Below are 10,640 nucleotides of genomic sequence, written 5' to 3'. Positions count from 1 at the left end.
TATGGGTAGATTTGTGTTCCCCTCCCTCCACTGGAAGTCCTGCCTGGCTACAGGAGATGGCAACTTCAGGCTGCATACCCCCCAATGCTAGGAGTCTCAGCTAGGGTCACCCCATAGACTTCCAGGAGCCTCCTTTGTCCCAGAGATGCCCTGTTACTTTCCCCACTCTTTCTCCCACCCAGTTTCCTCTCTCCATCTATTTCAGGTGTCTATTTTATCTCTTATTCTTCCAAGTGAGACTCAAGCATCCTCCCTTGGGCCCTCCTCGGTGTCTTTGGGTCGGTCTGTGGATTGTAGCACGGTTATCCTGTATTCATGACTAATATCCACTTATAGGTGAGTACATACCAAGTGTGTCTTTCTGGGTCTGGATTACCTCCCTCAGAATGATATTTTCTAGTTCCATCCATTTGCTAGAAAATTGTGTGGTGTCTTTCTTTTTAATAGCTGAGTAGTACTCCATTGTATAAATGTACCATATTTTCTTTATCTGTTCCTCAGCTGAGGAACATCTGGGCTATTTCCAGCTTCTGGCTATTACAAATAAAGCTGCTATGAACATAGTTGAGCAAATGTTTTTGTGGTATGGTGAAGCATCCTTTGAGTAGATACCCAAGAGTGGTATAGCTGGGTCTTGAGGTAGATTGATTCTTGATTTTCTGAGAAGCCTCCAGATTGATTTCCACAGTGGTCATACAAGTTTGCACTCCCACCAGCAATTCTAAAGAAGAGAACATAGCCTACGGCGTGGTAACAGTGGGCTTGCAGTAAAGAGCCCTTGAGTTAACAAGTTACTGCCTCCCGACTAGAGTGAAGGTTACAGGACTCTGTGTGTATTAAATCTTCAAATCAAAGCAAAACTGTTAAATTTTTTTTTGTTTTTGTTTTTCACTTAATGCTTTGTGATGCATGCCTTTAATCCCAGCACTCAGGAGGCAGAGGCAGAGGCAGGTGGATCTCTGTGAGTTCAAGGCCATCGTGGTCTACAAAGCAAGTCCAGGGCAGCCAAGAAACCCTGTTTCAAAAAGCCAAAAAACAAAACAAAAAAAACAAATTTCTCATTAGACTTTTTCATAAACAACTTAGCAAATGGTATTTATCAGAACTCTACAATCTAAATGATGCTTAAAACAAGACCTTACACAGTTCTCATGAACACTGGGACCCCACAGCCTGCTGGTTACCCTGCTTGCTCCTGCTCCTCATCAGGGAGGGGATAGAGGTTCCCGATGATTTAACCCACAGGGGAACCCAGAAATGCCTGCCAGGCCCAGCATGAAATCAGTGGAGTTTTCTACATACACACAGCAGAAGCGTGTGTCACAGCCTCTGCCCTGAGAACAGTCAAAGCTTCAGGAAGATCTCAAGAGGATGTGGGCAAACAACTTCTTTTGTCTTGGGGGGCGAGGTAGGGTGGGGGGGGGTAATAAAGGACTTGTGAAGGTATGAATCATGACTTTACTGCAATCCTGACTGAAAGCCCTGGTATTCCTTTAAGTCATAAAGGGGCCTGCTTCCATAGATCAATTTAAGAAGAAATGCCAGTACTAAGAGAGAGAGAGAGAGAGAGAGAGAGAGAGAGAGAGAGAGAGAGAGAGAGAGAGAGAGAAAGAAATAGAGATATGCACCCACTTTCCAGTCCACCTGTCTCAAATACTGCAACAGCCACAGGAAGGAAGAAAGATCATTTGACTCCATTTTGGAGGCTTCAGTCCTTGGGAGGTGAAATAGTGCACAATGGTGGGAGGATGTAGTGAACAAAGCTGCTCACCCAGGAAGTCTCTACAGTGGAAGAGGCTGGTCTCCACAACCCCCTCCAAGTCTTCTGTAGCCCAGGCTGTACACAGACTCGTCCTCCTGTCTCAGGCCCCTGAGTGCTAGGATTATAGATACACACCTCCATACATGACTCAGTTTAAAAAAAAATTTAAAAATTTTTATGTGTATGAATGTTTTGCACACATAGATGTCTGTGCACAGAATGCATGCCTGCTGCTTATAGGTGCACATTTGAAACTTTTACCCCCAGGGTCTTGGTAGTTGGGGGAGGGGGTTCCTAAAACCAGGGAAATGGGAGGAACCCCGCCTTCCGAAATGGGCAAACTTAGGCTGTTGGTTGACAGTTGAGTGTGATCTATGGATTTGTGTGGATCTCCTGACGCTTATAAGAATCTTTTTTTTTTTTTTTTAAGTTTACAAGGGAGACAAACTTAGACATGTTAGCACCATCATCCTTTGCAATCTGCAGTGAAATACACCTTGTAGAAAAAGGCAGTAGACATGCACTTTGTGTTACAACATAGCAGAGGTTTGGGGTAAAAACCTGGAGTTAAAAGAATGGATACTCTTAGAGGTGAGCGTAGGAAAGGCAGAAGAAGCCTATGGCTCTTTCTGACATCATCTCTGAAATGGCAGTGTCCTCATGGAGGACAGAAACCTCCTGTAGTGCTGGAGGGGAAAAGCTCACCTGATCTTAATTTTCAGCACGAGTCACATGGAGAAAGAGGGGCTTCTTCCCTCTGTCCAGAAGACTGGGTGTATACGAGTCAGTCACACCTTGAGCTTGGGACTATGATGGTGGATCGTATAGTGGAATTTGTTTGTTTTAACCAGAGTCAGACACTTTCTCAGGTTCTCATTCTGTGTCCTTAGGCCTTTTCTCTCTGTACCAGGAGACACGGGTGACACCGCTGGGAGCAGTCACTGTCCTTAGCCAAAGGAATGGTGAAACAGCACATCTGAAGCTTGCTTTTTAAGTCAGGTAACGAGGTCGACTGCGTCTGTACCTAACAGTAGCAGCTCTAGGAGTGAGGCTTAAGGCCTGGTCCCAGGCATAAAGAGAGGACTGAGGGAGGCACCTGAAGCCTCCCTGACAGAAGTTGGCAAAGTGACTGTGGGACACGAGTAGGAGGTTAAAACAGACCTGCAGTGTTACCCTGGGCTCGGCGAGGGTGGTGGAGATTGCTGAATCCGGGAGCCCTCAGTTCTCTGCCAGGCTCGAGGTGTCTGTGTGGGAGCATTTCGACTTCCAGAAGCCAGGCTGCTGGCAGGCATGGCGCAGCTTGCTGGGCTGCCCAACGTTGGGGCAAGTGCAGGCACACTACCCTATGTGGCCGCACTTTTAGCAGGCCCTTAGCAGAGTTGACTGAGGCTGGACTCTGGCGGAGGGGGCATCACGGACACATTTCTAAAGTGGTGATTTTTAAGCGTTTGAGAGGGAAGGTCAGGCATAATAAACAAGTTTTAACAGTGTAAAAAAAAAAAAAAAACCCAAATATCTCTAGAATTAATATATCCCAATTTCCAGAGCTGGCAATAGAGTAGAACATTCTAAGACAACTTTAAAACTGTATTTGAATTTATTATATCAAACGCATTTGCCAGGAAGCCTGCAGGTGAATCCTGAGCACAGGCTGCTGGCGACAGGAGAAACAGCATTCATTCATTCATTCATGCACCCAGAACTAGTAAAGATGTAAGTAGTTAGACATACATTTTAAAATTAGCTTGTTAATCTGAATAGACTTTTATAACCTTGAAATTTTACCATCAGATAAAAAACATTTTGAACCATGGCTAAATCATATATATATAGCATGTTGTAAAAATATAACTTTGCATTTCTATAAAAATCTATACCAGTTTAAAATGAGACTTGTTTTCTTAGTCTAAAAGGAAATAAAAGAACTTTTTTTTTTCAGAGTAGAAAAGAAAACCAGAGAGAATTTTTTTTTTTTTTTTAAAGAGTTGGGAAGTAGAGTCTTAGAGATAAGAGCAAAGCTTAGGTATTTGGGAACATAGGGCATAGTCTGGTTATCTGGGCATCATCTGTTAAGAATTTGTGAGTTTGTTATGCCGATTTTGGTTTTGAACGAGGCCTGGTTTTTTTGTAATATAGAGTTAGGGGTAAGAGCTGGAGCTTGGAATCCTGCAGGCCGCTGGGGGTGTGTGTGTGTGGGGTGTGTGTGTGTGTGTGTGTGTGTGTGCGTGTGCGTGTGCGTGTGCGCGCGCGCGCGCGCCTGGGGGTTGGAGAGGGGCGTGTGGGGCATGTGTGCGTGCGTGGGGTGGGGGTAGAGTGGGGGTGGGGTGATCGGCCCTGATTGAGAACCTAGAGCCAGAGCCACGCGGGGAAACTGGGCCGAGTAGACTTTAGGCTTAGATCCACAGACTGGTGACTTCCGCACACCTGATAAAGCGGTCTAGAGAAAGCTGCTTGCTTTGGGGCAGGCGGGGCAGCGGCTCCAATGGCGGAAAGGCGACCGAAGCAGCCGCGAAACCACCAAGCTCCGGCGGGTTTCGATGCAAGGTGGACTCGGCCCTGAGGCCGGGTTGCCTGTTCACGAGTGGAGTGGTCAGATTCCTGGCTTGGTCTATGCCAGTGGCGGGAGCAGTGATCAGGGGGCGTAAAATCCAAGTTCTGGATCGAGGAGAAAGGCATAGGAAGGTTTTTAATGTTCCCCATTCTTGGGTGGTGTGATGAGGCAAAGCCTGGAGGTCTGAACTGTGGACGGGTAGATGAAAAGGCAGCACCCAGGGAAAGGCTCCAAGTAGAGGTCAGCAGAAACAGCCGGCCATTGCTGGCTACGCTGACCAATGTGAAAGCCAGCAGCGTGGCAGGCAGGAGGGGGCCGGGCGTGCCCAGACACTACCAGAAGAGTCCCACCAGCCTCGGCACCAAGTGCTGCAATATTGATAAATAGGCCTTGAGGTAACATTTGTTATAAGGAGATTTATAGTAGAAAGGAGGAGGGGAGAGAGAGCAGGCAGTGGTGGAGGTGGCGGCCGCAGGTGGATTATAGTTGCACCCGCGGGTGACGTCATCAGTTTGCTACACAACCTAGAGGCAGACTGGCAGGCAGCCGATATGCTAACATTGATATCCCTGAAACTGAAGCCATAGATGGTTGGTTGGGTGCCTTCAGAAGACAAGGTCTCATTATGCAGTCCAGGATACCTCAAACCTGCTGCGGTTTAAGCTTCACTTCCAGAGTGCTGGCATTAAGGGTATGAGCCGGCACTTCTACCTACCTACCTTCCTTCCTTCCCTCCCTGTTAACAAGACCACGTCGGTCACATTCACAGCTGGTAAAACAAGGCGACAGCTGTATGTAGAAAAGGGACATTTGCCAGCTGCCGCGAGGAGTGATTTCCTAACCCTGACCTCCCACAGCCTCCTATTGGCCAAGCTGAGGAATGTCTTTAGCCTTAAGAAGCAGACTTAGATGAAGACTCCCATCTCGCGCCTCTATGGGGAGTGTGTGCTTCTGTTTAGAAGGCACTTCCTCCAAGATTAAAAGCGTCCATGGAAGCTGTGAGAACCTCAAGGCACACGATTTAGAGGACAAGTGAAGCAACAGATCTTTTAGGACAGGAAGTTTACAAGGTGAAACAACAGGATGCTCCAAGGAAGGGCGAGACGCTCCACCCTGTGAGGAAGCTCCTTTAAGCCGGCAAGGAAGCAACTGAAAATGACTTCAGCAAGTCCCTGAAACTTGCTGGGTTCTCTCCTCTGCAAGAGTATGTAAACAGTAAAGACTGCCCTTTCATATTATCAGCTTCATGGAAGGAGCAGACTAACATACGCAAGCAGCCCGACAGCAGAGAGCAGCTGAGCTACCCAGAAAAGGTTGGACCCTACAGAGCCTCTAGGATCTCACACCCAACCTGTTGAGCTGCCTGTTCAGTGTGATCCGGGTTTCCAGCTTTTAAAAACTGGTACTAGTGCTGGGTTGGGCTTTCGGTGAAGCAACTGTCTCAGTAATTTCTGCTCCTGTAAGTAATCCTGTATTCATATTCTTGTATGAAACCCCAATAAAACACACTGATTCAACAAGTTGGACTTTGGTGCTATCTGTGCTTTGGCCTGTCATTGGCTTATCTGGGGGTGAGTAGACGTACGTATCTTCCCAGGAACAGTATCTCACACAACAGCTCCTGAAGAGCAATGGCTATTCTCACCCCCTGCTGCATGTTAGCGTGGTCACACTTGACCCTCACAAGACCTCATCCGATTCTTTGATCCCACACACAGTCCCGTGGAACACACAGAAAAGCCCTGGGCAAACTACCACCTACCATAGCAGAGGCACCCTAGACTCGCACCCATGTAGCAACTGAGGGCCTCTGGAGGGGCAGACACCAGACAGAACTGTCTCATGCTGCAGGAGTTTCACGTCATCCCGCCCACTGATACTACCTGGAAAATGGATGGCTGCAGCCGCCTTGGATCTGAAGATCTGTGTTTGCAACTGTGGTGGTTTGAATGAGAAGGGGCCCCATAGGCTCATCTATCTGAAGGCTTGCTCGGTAGTTGGTGGAACTGTTTAGAAAAAAGTTAGGAGGTATGGCCTTGTTGGAGGTATGTCACTAAGGGTGGGCTTTGTGGCTTCAAAAGCCCATGCCATCCCTAGTCAGCTCCTCTCTGCCTCAAGGCTATTACCTAATCATGTAAGTTCCCCAGCACTGCTCTGGCACCATGCCTGCCTGCCTACTGCCATGCACCCCACCATGACAGTCATGAGGTCCAAATTAAATACTTCTTTGCTATAAGTTGCCTTGGTCATGGTATTTTGTCACGGTATCAAAAAAGTAACTAAGACAGTCATTTCCTGCTTACCTACAGTGCAGCTATATCCAAAAACAAGGAAAAGAAACTTAAGTCAGGAGCTGACACAGTGGCCCAGTATGCAAGTCCCCAGAACCCACTAAGAAGCCAGATGTAGTTATGCATGTCTGTAATGAGAGAAGAAGACGAGGGGACCGCAAGAGCTTACTGGCCACTGCCTAGCTCCAGATTCAGTGACAGACCTGTCTCAAGGGTAAGGTGGAGCGTGATTTAGTAGGACACTCAGCAGCTCCCTCTGGCACACACACCACACAGAAACTTAGTCAGTTAAGGCCATTAAAACTTAAATTTGGTCACTAACTTCTTGCCTTAGAAATTTTAGTTTTCTCAGGTTCGCAAGACTTAACTTTTAGAAACTGTAAGTCTGACCAGAGCTTTTATTCTGAGAGTAAACTGTTCAAAATAAGAAGTCATCGTTCCTTCAGCCCGCGGACAGAGAGCAGCAGCTCCTTCCCAGCATCTCTCTTCTCATATATAGCTTCAGACCAAAGAGCACTTCCTCTACGGACATACAAACCACTTGTTATTTCACTTGAGTTTCTGCCAAACTCTGGTACCCCATGCTGGGTCCATTCAAATGAAGTTCCGTATCCAGAGCAACATTTTAGAAATGTTCTATGGAACAGAGGAAGGAGTGGCAAACCCAGGGGGCGCAGACATACGGACAGACAGCACCCTCCTGTGTTCTTGTTGCTATGATACAGTGAGCATGTGTTCCCGAGCAAAGATGAGGCATGGCTCGATGGCGAGCGCCTAGAGCGTTTCTCCGCACGCACGGGAGCCCCTTGGCACGCGTGAGGTCAGACCTGTACACACCAGAATCCGATGATGCTCAAGCCCTTTTATAAAACAGCATTTTTTTTTTTTAAAATAGCATGCCTTCCTGAATTCTTGAAATCTGCTCTAGATGGCTTACAGTAAGTTATACACGATGGCCATGCGTGGTGGCACACACCTTTACCTCGCAGCGCTCAGGAGGCAGAGGCAGGCGGGTCTCTGTGAGTCTGAGGCCAGTTTCATCTACAAAGTGAGTTCCAGGACAGCCAAGACTACATTGAGACCCTGTCTCAAAAAACCAAAACCAGATCAAACCAAACCAAACTGAATGCTATACAAATAACTGTAATACTATAGTTAGGGAGTAAGATCAGAAAAAAATAATCTGTTTTTTGTTTTGTTTTGCTGAATGCCTGTGAGATGAAAAGGGCTGATCATGTCCTGTAACTCACTACCTGCCGTAAACTCTTACAAATACTTTAGGTAAAGCATTTCCAGACTGGGAGATTTTAGTTCAGTTTTTCTTCTGCTTTTATTACAAGCATATAATATTAATTGGCAAAACACGGAATACAAGCTTCACTATTATGAAATTAAAACATTAAGCAATATTTCAAAAAAGATTTCAGACGAAAACTAGCCACTGATGGTACAAAAATTACACACTAACACAATCATAAAAAAAATGTAAACTTTCAAATTAAACAGTCAAAAAAATCTGTGTCTGCATCATTTCATACACCATGACGACAGTTAGCTGTGGCTGCACTCCAAGGTGAGAGCTCAGGTGCTGCTGCTGTCAATAACCTGATGTTACTTTCACTTGGGAAAAATGTGTCTGGTACAAGTTGAAGGCTGGACTAACATGCTAAAGTGACACACACATCTCATGGGCATACCGGTTCTTTCTCCAAATGTGCTCTTGGATGGGAGTAAGCAACAACAGGAACACTGAGTATGAGAGCCACAGCCCTGCACAGTTGTTCCTGATGGGAGCCCAAAGGTAGTAACCCCTGCCTGGAGGAATGCAGGATGTGCAGACTGCCGTACAACTAAGTGATTTTTCTAATCTATGTATTCCAGTATATTTACTTGGTGTATTTAATATCAAGGCAGAGAAAACTTCTGTTTTCATGTTAAGGTCATATGTGATGTGTTGGGGCTTAAATGATTTCCTGAGGAGACAGACATTGTGTGTGTGTGGGGGGGGCAGGGAGGGAGGGAGGGAGAGGGGGAGTGTTATCTGAATTCAATTTATTTTCAATGTTTAGGAGCATATTCAGTATCCATGTACAAAACAGAACTCAGCTGGCTCATTACTAGAACATCTAGTCTAATGATACATTTCAGAGCACTGTGATGGACCACCCTGTATGTCCTCAGAAACAAAATACACCAGCCTCCAAAGATTGACGCCAGGGCAGGTGTGAGGGGCCAGCAGGCTCATGGAGGGCAGCACGGCCAGGTTTGTAGGTACAGACAATGGAACCCCAAACCCAGGGTGGCTAAGACAAGAGTTAGCTTAAAGACTTGGGTGCATCCACATAGATGCAAGCCTAACACAGTGCCAACCTCATCACGTTCTGCCTGGCTGCTTATCTTTTAATATCGATAGAACATGTACACACACACACACGCACACACACACACACACACACACACACATGTGCACACACACACACACACATGTGCACACACATATAATCCCAGTAATAGCATTCTTATAATAATAACAGTGAAAAAGGCAAAACCAAATAGCTAAATGCACAGACTTTGAAATCCCACCTATACCCCTTTCAATTTAGTAGAATCGATGCTAGATCACAATTTAAACACTAATAAATGCATTTTGGAACCTATTGCACAAAAGCATAAAAATGCTCTTCATCCCTATAAAAACATACAAACCAAAGGCTACAAAAAAATAAAAGAAGCTTGCAAAACATCTCACAATTTTATCTTATATGCCTGTAAATAAAGCTGGACCACAGAAACCAAACAATTGGATGGGAAAATATGATAGAAGGCTTAAAATAGAATAAATAATTTTATAAAGTTAAGTTTTCTTTTTTAACCCCCCAAATCTTAAATTCAATATTATATATTCTATTTGAGTTTTCTATTTTTGTGAAAATGGTGTTGAGCGAGACCATGTGCTGGGAGGCTGGTCCCAGAGCTGCCGGCTGGATGCACCCGAATTCTAGCATCAGCAGCTATGAAAACAACTTCGCAGGAGCTCCACCTGCTGAGAAAGCGTGACAGGACCAATCACTAACTGATCCTAGCGTTCATGTTGGAAAAATAAAATTCGGCCTCGGATGTCACATGGAGCTTGGCAGGAGTGAAACAAGGCGCCCGGAAGCTTCCATCTGACAACAGCTCACTTTGCCTGCTTCATCTCTGAGCGAGGTAAGGCTACAGGTCAGACCAAAGGGCAGAAGGGCAATGGGAAACTATCTGCAGTGCAGACAGGCGCATGATGGAATCTTAGAAAAATAGGTATTTTTGCTGCTGAGGTTAATCAGGTTACCGTGGTGACAGAAGCAGGGCTGTTGAGGCAGTGGCGCCCAGCTAGGACAGCAGTTGCAATGTCCGCCTCGCTGAATACTTAGATCTATCAACTTAGCACCATAGCAAAGTCAAGTGATTCTAAAAGTAGCTACAAAGTTACAAATATATATCATGAGATTATACAGCCATCCTAAGTTTGATCTGAACTGTAAATTAACTTTACTTGAATTTGGAGGCTTCTAACTGTTTAATTCTTCCTTAGTTTCAGCACACAGGAAAATACCTAAATTCTAACGTAACTGCATTGTGAGAACACGGTCTTGCAGAATGCTTCAGCAGCACGTGTGTTCTGAGGTAGACAGGTAACATTTACGCATAAACCCTTGTATAGTAATTCTAAAAATGATTTGGATGAATAGCAAACTCAGGAAACTGAATAATCAAAGCAGTCCTGGGCTTAAATAGAGAAGCGAATTTTGATCAATTTGAAAAAAGATCTTGCTTTTGTTTTAGATGGTCATATAGTAAAAGCTGAGTTAATTTGGATGATTTTTTTCTTACTAACATTAGGTCGCTGCTTCTGACATCATGTATGTGAAAGAGGAAGTAGAAGAAAAAGTGAGTGTTGATAAACCCAATCCCAACTCTCAAAGCAAATCCAAGAAAAATATTCCAGTTGCTAAGGCGAAGACACAGAAAGCCTGGCCCTCAGGGACACACTAAGACC

The sequence above is a fragment of the Acomys russatus genome, chromosome 28 (genome assembly GCF_903995435.1).
Source record: "Acomys russatus chromosome 28, mAcoRus1.1, whole genome shotgun sequence".
Taxonomy (NCBI): domain Eukaryota; kingdom Metazoa; phylum Chordata; class Mammalia; order Rodentia; family Muridae; genus Acomys; species Acomys russatus.
This window is presented reverse-complemented; position numbering follows the sequence as displayed.